Source organism: Zosterops lateralis (genome assembly GCF_965231275.1).
Source record: "Zosterops lateralis genome assembly, contig: HAP1_HAP1_SCAFFOLD_51, whole genome shotgun sequence".
Taxonomy (NCBI): Eukaryota; Metazoa; Chordata; class Aves; order Passeriformes; family Zosteropidae; genus Zosterops; species Zosterops lateralis.
The window spans coordinates 833,116-842,712 of NW_028154613.1; the positions used below are offsets into that span (position 1 = coordinate 833,116).

Here is a 9,597-nt window from a genome sequence, read left to right on the forward strand (position 1 = left end):
TCCAGCATGGGACAGCGCCGGCCTCGCACCGCCCGCGGGGAGGGCAGGGAAGGAACAAGGGCAGCCACCCCCCGGGGCACGCCCTGGGGCGGGGTGGGCCGGAACGGCGGCGCCCGGAGCGCTGGCTGAGGGCGGGCGGGGCCGAGGCGGGGCCGAGCGGGGCCGGGAGCGCTGGCTGAGGGCGGGCGGGGCTGGAGCGGGGCCGGGCGGGCACGGGGGAGGCGGTAACGGGGACGGCGGAGGTGCCTGAGCCTCGCCCCGGCTCCACGGCGAGCTCCGAGCTCTCGGGCACTGTGGGCTCGGGTCTCAGAATCACATAATTAATTAGGCTGGAAAATACCTCTGAGATTACTTTACAATTTATGACCAAACACCACCACGGCAGTTAGACCACAGCACTAAGTGCAGATTCCAGTCTTTCCTTAAACACCTCCAGACCCGGTGGCTCCACCACCTCCCTGAGCAGCCCATTCCAATGTCTAATTGCCTTTTCTGTGAAGAAATTCTTCCTAATATCCAACCCAGACCTCCCTAGTACAGCTTGAGGCCATTTCCTCTTGGAGAACAGGCCGAGTCCCACCTTCAGGCATTTGTGCAGAGTGATCAAGTCCCCCTGAGCCTCCTGTTCTCCAGGCTAAACATCCCCAGCTCCCTCGGCCACTCCTCAGACTTGTGCTCCAGACTCTTCACCAGCTCCACTGCCTTTCCCTGGACACACTCCAGCAACTCAATGTCCTTCTTAAATCGAGGGTGTCAAAACCGAACACAGTACTCTCAGTGGTGTGGCCTCAACAGTGCCTGATAAAAATAAAATGTTTATCCTACAATGTAACAGTGGAAAGCCACCTCAGTGGCACGTGGCACCTTTCCTCCCAGACCACCTTAAAAACGGAGAACCCGTTCCCATCAAGGAACTCTCAGGCGCCGCGCCCCCACCCCGGGTCAGAGATGGGGCGAGGGAGCCGCAGCGGAGCCGCCCGCCTCAGTGGAGCTCCAGCCGCGGAGCAGTCGGCCGTCTGGCACGGGGAGGTTCCGACCCCCGCCGCCGCCGCCGGAGCGGAAAGGAGCCGGCCGCTTTCCCCCCCCCAGGCTCAGCACAAAGAGTTCCAGCCGAAGAGCAGCCTGACTGCAGCCGCTCCCCGTGCCGGAGCGGAGAAAAGAGCCCCGGCCGCCCCGTCTGCCCGCAGTTGCCATGCTCCCCGTACGAGCCGCCCGCAGCCGCCACGCGGTCAGCCGCCTCGGCCAGATGAAGCGTCCCCGAGCTGGCCGGACCGCTGCCCCGCTTCAAGAGAAAAACCCCACACCCGCCACGTTCCACCTCCCACCGCACAAGCCCCGGTCCAAACCCCCACAACGTTGCCGCCGCTGTGAAGCAGCGTGAGACCGAAACGCCATTGCTGCGGCAAAGACTACCACGTGGCCGCAAAGAGCTTCAAGTGCCCGCCCCGGTGATCCCGCATGCAAATTAAAGACTCCAAAAGAGTCTCGGGATGAAATCTGACATAAAAAAACCCTTATCAAATAAAAACCAAGTAAAATTAAAACAGATAAGAACTAATACTCAGCCGTGTGGACCCTGAGGAATCAGAAGAGCTAATTTCTCCGGTTTTGCTTACTAGCCGTAAGTTAAAAAGACCAAACCGGAGATGAGACCACAGGAGAAAACAAAGAACTGTCAGGACTCTGGGGTTGCTCCCCAGGCGAGGGCCAGTCCTCCAGCTCTGTTGAATTGCATGCAGCAGAGCTGATAAAGCCCTCCTCCTCCACGGCGACCAAACCCCTCGGGCAAATATCAATAAGAGCTGATTAATAAAGGCGTTTATGGAGATTAGTATTTTCTCCGCCCATTTTTATTCATAACAACTGGGGCTCGTCCGGGATTGGCCACGCCCAGAAGAGGACCGAGACGGGAAGGCGCCGCCCACCTTGGACCTCCTGGACAGCTGCTGCTCAGGGCCGCCCGTCGGGGAATCGGGACCCAGGCAGGAGGGCTGAAAGCTGCAAAGCCTGGCGGCGATAGCAAAGATGTGTCCGTGCAAAGGGCACTGAACGAGGAGACGCTGGTGTCGGCGGCTCAGAAAGGTAAGGCGCAGGATGCTGTACGCTGCTCAGCTAAAGTTTTGTAGTTCCAAACATCAAGTATCTAGGAAAAAAAAAAAAAATCTCAGCACACCGAGCCGGTTTCTTTTCGCATCATATTGTTTGGAGCAGCTATTACATTTCTATGTATGCGTTGCACAATCAGAACAAATTATGTGATTTCTTCTAAATAATCTGTGGATTTAAGTAATTATCAGGCACAAGGTGTAGCAGACTCTCATTTTCCTTTTCAGAAGGAAAACCTATCACATGCAGCCTGACTGTAGGGCTGTTGGGATAAATTCACCTCCAACCAAATCGTCACTACACGTGATGGATTGCCTTCACTCATTCACTTCAGTGAAAAGTGATTACTGCATAATTAGCCTCAGAAAGTTTAAGTACTTTGAAATGATTTACAAAAAACGCCTTCAACTAATTAGAAGACTGCAGGAGAAATAGTTACTAACGTTTCCTCCTTAACTTGTACTCCACTAAAATGCACACTGCCACTAAAAGATAGTAGTCTCTTTCCAAATACTCAAATATTTTGAAAGAGAGACTCTCATATGACTTACTTTGAAGTATATACTGACACTTGTACTTTAGATCAAAATTGAAAGATAAAAACTAATCAAACAGCAGTTAGTTTTGTTAATAAATAAAATATTGTTTTGGGGCTAATATTGCCCCTTTTACTGTTCTATTGATTGCTAATTCATAAAACCGGTTATTTTCAGTGTGTGTGACTTTTAAGCTTTCACTTTTTTATTTTTACTTCTTTTCTTTGCATAAGGATTGCAGTGATTGTGCGTTTAGGTGGTAGTGTGAATACTGCAGTGCTAAATGCCTCATTAGTTCCTAAAAAATCTAGCTCTCATGTACCCAAGAAGTAGCAGTCATTGCTACTTTGGATCTTGCAAACATCTGGCAAACCGAAAGTAATAAGGCTTAACACTGACATGTAAACATGACCTGTACAATGTAAGAGATGTTCCTTGGCCTGTTTTACAGCAATGTGGCATTATGGAAACTGTTACTGGAATTTTTTCTTCTGGTAAAACGTTGTTTGAACTACAGACTAACAGAAGAGCATTTATGTAAGAAAGGCATACAAGTGTTATCCAAGGCTGCAACTTATGTGTTATTATCTTTTTTATTTCAGTGAAAGAAGCTGGAAGAGACTTTACCTATTTTATTGTGGTGCTTGTTGGAATTGGTGTTACAGGTTATTTTTTTTAAATTACATTCTTTATCAGAAGACACTTCTCGTTAATTCCATCTGGTTTCATAAGTTTTCATTTCATCTGCTGTTGTCTCTGTTACAGGTGGCTTGTTCTATGTGATTTTTAAAGAGCTATTCTCTTCTTCTAGTCCAAATAAGATCTATGGAGATGCCTTGGAGAAATGCAGATCTCACCCCGAGGTTGGTTTTTGAACTTCAGTCATCAGTTTGTGTTTCTCAGTAGTTACTGCCTTTCTTCAAGTCAAAACTTCACACTAGGAATCTCACAAGCTACTTGAAGACCCGTGTGGTGCTTTAGCAGTTCTGCCAGTGCTTGTAGCTGGGATGGGGTGGGTCAGCTCCAGAGCAGAGCCTTCATCAGGACAGGTCAGTGCAAGCATTGAACTAGCCTGCTAGAAGCCAAGTGAGTGTGCCACAGCATAAAAACTGATGGAAATACAGTCTGTCTTTCAGAGCCTGGGCTTGTGTCACCATACAGAAACTCTTAGGGACTTACCTAAGTGCCTGCTAAATATAGAACTTGAATTCTCCATGTCAGAGAGGCAACTAGTCCCACTAAGTTGTGTAGATCTAACCTGCTGCCTTTTCTCAACACTCTTACTCTATTGTGACACTTCCCTATGGTTCTGTCATTCTGTGAAGCACTGCACTGATACCCAGGAATTGAAATTCTTCATTTGAAGCACAGTTAGCATTCCTTTGGCTAACAGGAAAACAGGCAGAGAACAGTCATGGGATCACACAGTCATCATAGCTAGGTGTAAACAAAAAAATCAGTGTGAAACTAGATTTTAAAAAACACTACTTCAGACAAAACATCCTTCAGAAAAGATTGTAGCAGATGCCTTTGAAGGTAACCTAGAAATGAAGTGACAAGTCGTTGCTCTAGTAACAATAAAAAGACTGCTTTGGAACAAGTTTGTAGAATTAATACTTCTTTGCAGTACTTGCACAGTAAAACTTCTCTTCTTCTAACCAAATTTAAAGTAAGTTTAAGACTATGTTGATCTACTCTGATTTTATAGATCTGAAAAAAAAAAATTACTGAATTTCTTATTCAGTCGTGGTTTTTAGATAATAGGAAGGGGAATGCATTTGCATTTTAAACTTTGAAACATTCTCTTGGAGGAGACATAGGCAAATATTTTGTGCTTTTTTTTTTTTTCTTTTTACACAAAATGTCAATTTCCACATCTTCATCTCAGAGAACAGTACAAATAGAAGATATCAATAGGATTTATTTTAGGCATTTAATACAGAACTGTAAAAAAAAGACTGGAATACAGAGGCATTTTTCTTAAATTCTTTTTTTTTCATAAACACTCCTATTCTTGACATGTTAGATTCTCCAGGGGCATTTTGTTAAAAGAGGGTGTATTCACAGCAGAGGCATGAGCTGATACTGGAATACCTGTTTGTATGTTATCCCTTCTGACAGCTCAAACCTCTTTTCTCTTGTAGGTAATTGGTGTTTTTGGTGAACCTATCAAAGGTTACGGAGAGGCAACAAGAAGAGGAAGACGACAGCATGTCAGATACCCCTTGGTGTTTGCCCCATAAAGACATCAGTTTCTGCACAGCAAAGATATTTTTGGATCACAAGTTAGTTCTAGAGTGATGAACTGTACGTAACATATCCTGTCACTTTTGATCAAACATAGAAGTTTTTTTGCAGTGCCTCTTGTGTGCCATATATCACTAAGTACAGTGTACATATAATATAAAATGCCAATTCTGAATGCCTCAGAACAAGCAATGGTCATCATGGTAAACATAGAGCTCTCCAGAAAATGGGATGAGCCTGAAAACAGTAGTGCAGAGGCCTAGGCTTGCATGAGGAGAGCAGTAATCTGACAGAAGTTTACAGTCTGAAACTATACTGAGCTGATACACAGGATGCTTTTTGGTACTTGAAGCAGCATCTCTACTGCATATTTAACAGAACGTCTATCACCTTAACCTCTCATGAGTGTGTCTTTTTATTACTTTCCTTTTAAAAGAAACAAGAAAACTATTTCTTACAAAACGTAAGTCCTCCCTGCTTTGCCTTTATTGGGTTATTTGGCAGGAATATATTCAGTGAGGTTTCATATAGGATGAGACACATAAGCCCAGACAGAGGTTGAACCATGAAATTGAGATTCCTTGTTAGGTCTGAGGAAAGTGGCTTTTAATCATTGAAGCTCTATCTCTTCACCAGACTCAGTGAAAAAATGTTTAAAGTAAAGCTGCTAAATGAAATCAACGTGCACAAACATCTTGAGCACCTGTCTGTAAATAAGTAAATGTACTATGAATCAGCTTTCCTAGTATTTAATTTCCATTATTTTGAATGACTAGTATCTTAAATAAATTTTTGAGATGAGAACTGTGTAAGATTGTAGAGTTTGCATCTGCAGTATAAGAATGACCTTAAATGTCTCAAAAATCTACAGGTTTTTTTTGTGTATGAATACCCTGAATGTAAATTTACTGCAGTAAGGCTCTTCTTTCATATTTGTTCTCTCTACCATCATGTCACTTTAAACTATATTGGAAGTTTATTTCACAGTGTGTACCTGGGCATGACTGATGGACATAAGAGATTGGTGCTAAGCAGCAGTTAATATTTTCAGTAGGAAACATAAACCAGAACTCTAATGGGGTCATTAGTTTCCCAAAGTGGTCACTTTGAAAGTGATGTGCTATTTATTTAATACTTGAGCGCAACCCAACTCCAGTCTGAATACCAGCATTTAGGTTGGAGATCTCATATCAGTGCCAAAGTTACACAATTTCAGCAGAACAAAATTATTGCCAAAGTAACTTTGCACATAGTAAACTGTTTGTTTTGATGTGGTTTAACCAACCTAATAATTAATTTGAAAAAATATGCTGTGTGTGTTTCGGTTTGATAACTTAGTTTAGGTGCCTAAAATAACTCTGGAATTCTTGGTGATGTGGGGTCCCTTTCTAGATGTCAGGCTTCAAATCTGGGGTTTTTTAGAATTAATACAAGGCATTTCCATAGTCTTCAGCACTGGATTGCTTTTCAGTTTTGAGGGGAGGACTGGGGTGAGGACATTTAAGCATTTCATCTCTTAATCCTCAGCAGCTAATTAGCTCTTCTAACTCCACTAGTCCTTAGGCACTGACAGTAAAGCTTGAGAGGAGCAGTAGAGAAGGAACCCAAGGTAGAGTAAGGACACCACTGGAATACACTTTCTTACAAAATAAGTAAGCAACTCCTCTAAGTAAGTTTAAATTTGAAGTCTTAACTAGCATATAATCTGTATTCTTGCTGGGTGGTTGGGTTTTTGTTTTCTGTTGCTGTTTTTAGTCACATTGAATACGTAAAGGACGGACTGAAACATATGCGTTTGAAGTTCTATATTGAGGGCATTGAATCAGGGAAACAGGGAACGGTCCATGTGGAAGTCAAAGAGGTATGTACAATTGCTTGATACACCTGACAACCTGACAAGTCATGAATTTAAACTACCAAAGAGAAAAAAACACTCTGAATTTTTTTCTTTGCAGAATCTTGAAACAGGAAAATTCAAGGTTCACTATATTATTGTGGACGTTGAGACCTATCCAAGAAGAACCATTGTTATAGAAGACAACAGATAGCCAACGATCAAAGCTGCTGCCTTATCTCACATTGGATAATGATGTTGTAGCCAGGCTACACATGAATTGTGTGGTGTTGCCAATTGTGTCTCACAGCTTCAGGGCTGTGTTATGGGAAGTAGCCTCTCAGGACCTCCACTAACAGATAAGGGATTTAAAGTGAAACCAATGAAATATAGCAGAACTATCATGGAAGATATTCTTGACATAGGAAAATAATGCCTCCTAATGAACAGTCTAATGATCGATAATACTTCTGCACACCCAAAACCTGAGTTTTTCAAGGATTTAGGTTTGGATGGGGAGTTTTTTGTCTTCCTTGGCTTGGATTTCCCACTACCACTGCAATAAAGAAAGAGGTAGTTTAACTGTAGACAGAACTCTACTGTTTTCATTTTGGATACCTTTGTAGTAAAAAGGTAAAGTAAGAATGTTAGTGATGCAAAAGAGATCTAGGCATGTAAGGGTAGGAATGGTGGAGGCACACACACCCATGGCAAACAACTGAAGATAAACACTTTAATATTGGTGTCTTCTAAATAAATTACCAGCAAGCAGAACATCACTACCATCTGCTCTTTCCGGTGTTTGCCATGCTGCTCTGCATGGTTGTAGCAAGGTGGGGGTTGGCCTTTTCTCCCAGGCAACTAGTGACAGGACAAGAGGACATGGCCTCAACCTCTGTCAGGGGAGATTTGGGTTGGACATCACCTTCAAAATGTTTTGAAAACCACAATATTTAATTTAAACTTCTCTTTGCCACCTTGTCTGTATCTACATCTGATAAACACCTGTGGTGTTTATCATGGCATCTTTGATCCGTAAAATGTTCCACATTATTTTCTTTTACTGCCTGCATCACCTTGCTAGCTGAGATTTACCAGGATGCTTCTTTATATTTCATGAATGAGGGACACAGCTGTGAAGGACATAATTTCTCCTGTGTTGTGAAAAAGCTGAGAATATTCTTGATAAAATTAAGACAGAAAAAGTAGCAGAAGAAATCCACCTTTATCTGACCTTAATGTTCTTAATTTGAATGAATTACAAATACAAGGCTCAAATGCTTTCCAATCTCATTGCAGGAAGCTTTTTGTAATCTTTTTTCTAGGAACATCTCATCAGTGAAGAAAAAAAAAAAACACTTCATAGCTTTGTTTGTCAACTTTCTACTAGCTGGATACCTATCACCAGCAAGATTATTTAAGCCTCTTGAAACTTCAGGAGTGTTAAAGCTTTTTAGAAATATAGATTGTCTGCAGAAATAAAAGTCAAACATTTTTTGCTAACAGAAGTCTTATGTGAACTGATTACTTCTTTCCATATTTCTCCTGAGGCTGAAGTTCTCTTTGTGGACTTGGCTGGCACCCATGCTTACAAAGCTTTCTTAAATTCTGTTTCATACAAATGCATCTATGGAGACACTGTAATCAAAATTAGGTGAAGATTAGTTGAACAAGACATTTGGAATACTGAACATTGATCTCTTGTGCAGTATCATCTTTCCTGGTGGTAGTTTGCACTGGAGGGGAATAGCTGTGTTCACTGAGTTTAAACAATGTTTTAGAACACCGCTTTGGTAATTCCAAAGAGTGTTAGCCTCAGTTTTCCATATGGAGCTGCCCCTGCCTCACTGGATCATTGTACTACCAGAAAGTCGTGCAGAGATCCTTCTCCATGGCAGAGCTCAGTGTTCCATCCTCTCACTGGAGGCTGTTAGGCTGGGGAGACAGCAAAATAACTGAAAGATTCACCTTCAGTTGTCGGTAAACACAAGCAGTAACCATTTCACTATTTCCTTTTTAAAGCTCTCACTTCTTTTTCCCTTGGGAAAACAAAATTACAGCATCTGCCAGTTACTTTCTGAAGTAAATGTGTCATGTTATTGTTACTCAAGTATTGGGGGAAAAAATCACTGCTAGCAAGTCAGAGCCAAAGAAATTAAGTTTTCATAGAAATTAAACACATTTTTCAGAGTTCAGTTTTGATTGTTGCAGAATAAATAAAAGTAGTATTCTTAAAACCCCTCCTTTAGGAATCGGAAATATGTTACTCACCAGTGAAAGGTTGTTTTTCCAGAAACACTGTGTGGCAGACTATTCAAAATGTGTTTTAAGTAGGTGTACAACTTGGTCTTAAGTTTCCCATCTCTACATTCATTTTTGTGGATGCCAAACCCTATGTATGCTTCATAGGCAGCCAATATCCTTAGAGGTGGTTTATGGGAATAATGTTACTGTGTCATCTCTATGACCTGTGTTTGATTCTAGATCCTGTGTATACTTGCTGTATAGCAACAAAAAGAAAATCCCTCTAGGAAATGAACTGAGTGGAAACTTTAAAATATATATATTAAAAAAAATCCAAACAGCAACAACAGCAGCAAACAATAAATAAATAAATAAATAAATAAGAAAATTAAATAAATAAATGAATTTAAAAAACCAATAACAAAAAAAACCACTCAATAAGCTTTGATAAACAGAAGCTCTTGTAAAAAAAGATGAATGTAGATTGGGAAGCAAAGGTGTTGTTGTGCATGACTGAGTTTAAAAATAACCTTGTTACCTAAATATTTCTTGCACAGAATTCAAGTTTCAGCAACTGATTTAGGCAATGGAGTCATGATCTTAGAAATGGTTGTGAATAAATGCATATCT

General features: G+C 41.9%; 2 long non-coding RNA genes across 2 annotated transcripts; both read left to right on the forward strand.

Annotated features, from left to right (window-relative positions):
• The first annotated feature begins 1,939 nt into the window (after positions 1–1,939).
• Positions 1,940–3,510, forward strand: LOC310923391. The gene is made up of 3 exons (XR_014592585.1): positions 1,940–2,082; positions 3,245–3,307; positions 3,408–3,510. It is a non-coding gene; the product is annotated as an uncharacterized lncRNA (long non-coding RNA).
• Positions 3,511–5,935: 2,425 nt separating this feature from the next.
• Positions 5,936–9,397, forward strand: LOC310923390. Its single transcript, XR_014592584.1, has 2 exons — positions 5,936–6,750; positions 6,845–9,397. It is a non-coding gene; the product is annotated as an uncharacterized lncRNA (long non-coding RNA).
• The last annotated feature ends 200 nt before the right edge of the window (positions 9,398–9,597 follow it).